This window comes from Drosophila sechellia, unplaced genomic scaffold (genome assembly GCF_004382195.2).
Source record: "Drosophila sechellia strain sech25 unplaced genomic scaffold, ASM438219v1 U_13, whole genome shotgun sequence".
NCBI lineage: Eukaryota > Metazoa > Arthropoda > Insecta > Diptera > Drosophilidae > Drosophila > Drosophila sechellia.
In genome coordinates this window covers 14,905-20,732 of record NW_022611067.1, presented here as the reverse complement: position 1 = coordinate 20,732, position 5,828 = coordinate 14,905, and the positions used below count along the sequence as shown (strand labels likewise).

Sequence of the window (5,828 nt, the reverse complement as noted above, 5' to 3'; positions counted from 1 at the left end):
GGAGAAATCTATTGCTGACGGGTTTTTCCTTTTGTCGTGCGGGAAATGTGTCGCACAGCCGGTAGCAATGATCTCAGCCAAAGAATCTGCTTGGACTGCTTCGTAGAGTGCAGTGCCACGTTGACAAGCTCGTGTACAGCCCCATTGTCTATGTTTTGCGTTCCAGTCGCCACATAGAATGAACTTAGCCTGTCCTCCCAAAGTTTTCTCAGCAAAATTGAGAACGTCAGTAAAGTGGTGGGACGACCACTTTAGTGAGGGCGGACAGTAGACAGATGCTATAACTATCATTTCGCTGCGTCTGTTGTTGTCTGGCAGCAGGACTATTGGTGCACTCTGTATACATTCTTTTTCAATTGGTTTTAGAGCCATGTGTCGGATACTGCTGCTTACTATAGTGGCGACTCCTCCTCTCTTGCTAGATTCAGGATTTTGGGCTAGGTATGTGAAATATCCTGGCAGCTCTAATTTGGTGGATTTGTTGTCAAGTCTGGTTTCAGTGACTATGACTATGTGGGCATCAATATTTCCGATGAACAGCTTGAGTTCATCTAATTTATTGTTAATCCCACCAGCGTTCCAAAAAGCGATTTTAAGGATATCCCTATTTCCCGCCTGAGCCATAAGAAGCGTCACTTTCTGTTGATACTAGAAAGAGCGTTTAGACAAAGATTGGATCTCTGAAAGGATTTTTTGGAGATTTTGGACAATCTTTTCTTTGGTTTAGTAGGCTGGTGACGATTTCTAGGAGGTTGATAAGCTTCTTTTCCATCCCTGCAATGCGATTTAGAAGGTATTGTTCCTGACTCGGCTCCTTGGATTCGTCATTAGGGATGTCTTGTGCTATTGGAGGTGGGCGGAAATGGGTGAGATGTGTGTTGGCCGGGTTTAGGACGCTGTTTGGGTTTTTCCTGCTTTCTTCTAGAGACGCTAGGACCTTTTTGCTAGTTTTTTTTTTTTTTTTTTTTTTTTATTATTTTCAACGTCTGGTGGCGTTGTCATTTTATTGTCCTCTGATTTTTGCTTAAAAATATATAGTGACAATTTGTGGCAAATTACATTTTCGGATTTTTTGGCTGCAGATATGCATGCCATAGATTAAAGTAATAATTTATCATTAAAAATTGCGGGAGACATTTTTGAAATTACTTGGCGGCTGTCTTGCGCGCCATGGTTCTAGTGTGGAATTTAAATTTAAATATTACATTAGGATATAGCATATGGAATAGAAGTAGTTATGGTAAGTAAATTTTAATAATTGTTTAACAATGATGAGTCTCTAACTGGTGGCGGTGAATTACATTAATTTATTTTTTTTTTTTTTTTTCTTTACTGGTGGAGGTACGGAGACAGAATGACTTCTGTTCCGCATCCACAATTTATTTTGCCTTTGATTACATTTTGTGCAATATATAGGTACAATTATTTGAATTTAGAATTTAACATTGCATGAGGTGAGTTGGGGATTTGGACATAGTTAGTATTTAATATTTAGTTAGTATTTTTTTTTTTGCTTTAGGCTTAGATTATAGACAGAAACATGGACTGGTAACATTATCATCTTGTATGTTTTGTTTACATTAATAATTTGTAGTAATTTTACAAAAAACATTGAAATTAGGTACTAATATTATACATTTTATTTCTTTTCAGGTACCCCCGCCAGAAGGACGGAAGCACCGAGTTGCTGGAGGCCTCAAGAGTCATTGGAGGTGAGTATTAGTTGTGATTTGGCAGGAAATTTGCTTCGGACGCTGGATGCGCGCCACTTGCCATATGTATGTCCGGAAAGCGTTGCAGGTAATTTATTGGTGGTAAGAATATGACGCGCCGCTGTCATTTGTTGGTTTTCTCTTCCACCCTCAGTGGTAGATGTTTGCGATTATTTATTTAGCTTGTTAAATTGCAGGTCAGCTTCGGCGGTCGTCGGGAAGAGGATGCCTGAAGAAAGGTCCGGAACAGCGGTCGTCACGTAGTTTTGGAGCTGCTGCCATTATTGTGGTGTGATCTGTCTCATTATGGCAGAGGAGTCGACAGTGATGATTGTGGCTTGGTCGTTCATCTAGGGTGGCTAGGTGCGCCGCGTTTTGTGGCCATTTCGTCAGGGTTTGCAGCTTGGAGCCTCCGGAACGTGATTAGTTGCCGAGGGCCGTCGCAACGATTGGGGCCATGGAAATGGAAGTAAAATTAGAGATTGGGTGAGTATTATATTTGTTATTTGATTTTGTGATTGTGTCATTTTGTGTTTTTTCAGGTACGTTTAGTGGGAGGTAAGTATGATATTTATAATTTTTTGTTTTTATAATTATTGCATTAATTTTGTTTTGTTTTATTTTGTTTTTCAGGTACATTAGGTGGAAGCTAGTCTGGTGGTAAGTGTTATAATTGTTTTTAAGGTTGCATTAATATTTTGTTTTTCAGCTGCGTTTTGTAACTAATTGGGAGGCCCTTTGTTTTTGGAACATGGCAGCGGAAAAGCCGCGGGTTTAGGGTCGTCGAGTTGGCAATTAGATAAGTGTTTTGTTAAAGTAATTAATTCCCAGTTTTAGCTTGTGCTTCCTCGTTTCAGAATTTACAATCTTGGAAAGAGCAGTTGCATGCTTATCGTCAGCAAGATGGAGCCGCCTGTTGTCGCCTATTGTCGCCTGGTTATTTGCCTGTCCGGTTTGCTTTGTCCTTAATTAATTATATTTTGTATCATATTCTTATTAAAATTTTTCCTTTCGTTGTAGGTTAGCGGAAAATCCGTGGGAGATGCGATACTGAGGAAAGGAATTTTGTGTTTTTCTTTTCAGGTACATTTGGTGGGAGGTAAGTATTATATTTATAATTTATGTGTTTTTATAATTATTGCATTAATTTTGTTTTTGTTTTTCAGGTACATTTGGTGGAAGCTAATCTGGTGGTGAGTATTTTAATTGTTTTATGGTTACATTAGTCTTTTGTTTTACAGGTACGTTTTGTGACTAATTTGGAGGCCCTTTGTTTTTGGAACATTGCAACAGGAGAGCCGCGGGTTTAGTGTCGTCGAATTGGCAATTTGATAAGTGTTTATTTAAAGTAAATAATTCCCAGTATTAGCTTGTGCTTCCTTGTTTCAGAGTTCACAATCTTGAAAAAAGCAGTTGCGTGCTTTTCATCAGCAGGATAGAGTCGCCTGTTGGCGTTTATTAATTTGCCTGTCCGGTTTGTAAATTTATATTTGTCCTTAATTAATTTTCTTTGTATCCTATTCTTATTAATTTTCTTTTCGTTGTAGGTTTTCGGAAAAATTTGTGGAAGATGCGATACTGAGGAAAAGTATACAATTTGAGGACAAGTGGTACGGTTTAATTGTGTGACGTCAGCTCCGCGCTAGTGATCCTTATTGGAGAAGTGGCATCAGGAGGTGGAGACGGCATCGTAATGATGTCGATTTTTTTTGTGTTAAAAGGCAAAAAGTTGGCTTTTTTGTTTTACGTTTGGTGGAGCCGTCTCCTCTTGTCTAATGCATAGGATGTGGGTAAGCTATGTCTGCAGTGGGTGAGGTATTTGCTTTGTTTGATTTTATTTTGTTTATTTAATTTGTTGTTGATTGTTTACTTTTAGGTTTTAGCGTCAACTCGCTGTTGGCGCTCGTCAAGCTGGAAATTTATGGGAGCAGCAGAGTGTCCTGTTCGACGAGGTGGAAGCGTTGTTGGCCCGTCTTTTGCAGAGCATCAATTTGTGTAGATTTCAGCGTTGATAATAGATACTTCAAAGGACCGTGCGGCAAAAATTTCAGGTAAGTGACGTTGTGCATAAATTGCTGCAGCGAGTCGCCTTATATTCATCATGTTTCTGCCGAGCTAATCCTTTTCATATCGATCTTCCGATTCGTCTTTTAGGCTCTGGTTGGTTTTTTCCGTATTGTATCGTCAGGATCAGCTGGAGTGCGTTGTCGTAGGCTTGTTTATTCGGGTGCGTTGAGGTGAGAGTGTTGTTTATATTCCTTTGCCATTTTATAATTGAATTAGTATTCCAGGAAAATTGGGCTGCGTCGAGGAAGTTGATGACCGTGAAGGAGTTTGGAGCAGACTGACGTGCACTTTTCGGTCGGATATGGATATCGTTAGAATAGATATAAGTAAGAGTAGATATAAGTAAGAGTAAATTTAATTGGATGTATCCATGTCAAGATTGTTATCTGTTCCTTGAATAATTAAGGCCAATAAACTGTCAATTTTCTTTTCTAAATTGTCGACTCTATTTGCTAAGTTTCTTGTGGGGTCGTCAGAGAATCCTTTTTGTAAGTAAGGATTGGAGTTTCTTGGCGATGGCGTGGCTTCTTCAATAATTCTTGGCTTGAAACTAGCTCTGGCAGCTCTGCTGGTGGTCGGGGGGCTGTCATTGCCAAATTGCGTGGGATTTGAAGTACCCTTTTCAGGTTCTTGGTCATTTTTTTCACTCCGTTGTTTTCGGAGCATGTCCTGGTAGTTTTCCAGATGTTTTTGCGCTGGGTTGCTTGTCTTCGGTACCAGTCTTGGCTTTGCATTGTTTTTTGAAGATTTCCTACCCTTTTTGGGTATGTTGTTTGAGTTTCGGCGCCATTTATTCAGACGCATCTGAATGGCAGTGTCATGCGAGGAAAATCGTGGCCTTCTGTCGTTAATATTTTGTCGGAAAGGATTTGACATTGACTTTCTGGCTGCCTCCTGGCGGGCTTCAGCGATCGATCTGCTCAGGATTGCTGTGCTGTGCGGCAGCCGTGGGGTGTTATTGCGTGGAGGAGGTCCTTGACGTCTATAAAAGTTGTTGGTTGCGTCTTTGATTGTTCGTATATTATTTGTGTCAATGTTGTTTGCCGCAAGCTTTTGTTTTTCGGCCTTGTAGACGGGGCATCCCTTGTATGCACTAATGTGCTCTCCAGAGCAGTTGACGCAGGTAGCAGGGGTGGTTCTTGGCTTGGTGCAACAGGATGACAGGTGGTCGCCAGCGCATTTCATGCATTTTGGTGGTCTCATGCACGAGTTTTTGGCATGCCTGTAGCCCTGGCATCTGTAGCATTGGACCGGCTCCCGTGTCCTGTTTTTTCTTTCGATATCCACCTTTTGCCCGCCGATTTGTTTGAGTGAGATAAACATTCAAACATTCGCATGGGACCACCTGTAGCCGGATTCGTCATATTTCTGACGAAGCGCGCTGAGAATCCGAGCTTCAGCAACTCATCGACAATCCACGAACATGGAGTGGAGTGGTGGAGATGTCTGATTACTACTCGGAAGCCCCTCTCAGACTTTGGCTGGTTGGTGAATAGAGGAAAGCCGTTAGCTATAAGGACGTTTTTGATTTTGTGGTAGGCGGTCATGTCCTTGGCCTGGATCCTGACTCCGTTCCCTTCAATTGCCCTGGTGGTGTAGCTGGAGATTCCTGCTGTATAATTTAACTTTTCCAGGAGCGGGACAATTTCCTTGACGTCGTTGACGAGTATGGGTGGTGCTCTGCGGCTTTGTGGCACGAGTTTCCAAGGTGGCAGCTCTGCATCTATATTTTGGGGGGGTGGCGTCGCTGCGCTGTGAGCAGGAGCATTGATGCTGCAGGGTAACGGCTGGTGGGAGGGTCGATTCCTGGTTTTGGATTCCTCATAAACAGATTTGGCTGCCTTACTTTGGAAGACGGGTGTGGTAAGTGGGGGAAAAATGTTGGGAGATTTAAAATTGGAGGTCGCGCGTAATCTTTTAACTGGCGTCTTGAAACTGGAGCAGTCCAAGTCGTCATTTGTCCTCTTGGCCGGAGTTTTAGTTATTGGAGCCGGAACAGAGGGTGCCACAAGGACTGGGCCTGTTCCAGCAACCACTTTCGAAAAACTT

General features: G+C 41.8%; 1 long non-coding RNA gene across 4 annotated transcripts; it reads left to right on the top strand.

Moving 5' to 3' along the window:
• The first annotated feature begins 2,651 nt into the window (after positions 1-2,651).
• Positions 2,652-4,215, top strand: LOC116802462. 4 transcript variants are annotated; one of them, XR_004362751.1, is made up of 4 exons: positions 2,652-2,664; positions 3,260-3,763; positions 3,867-3,949; positions 4,004-4,215. It is a non-coding gene; the product is annotated as an uncharacterized LOC116802462 (long non-coding RNA). The 4 variants fall into 4 exon arrangements; XR_004362750.1 differs by lacking the exon at positions 2,652-2,664 and adding an exon at positions 3,074-3,186; XR_004362752.1 differs by lacking the exon at positions 2,652-2,664 and having other exon boundaries at positions 3,219-3,502; positions 3,589-3,763.
• The last annotated feature ends 1,613 nt before the right edge of the window (positions 4,216-5,828 follow it).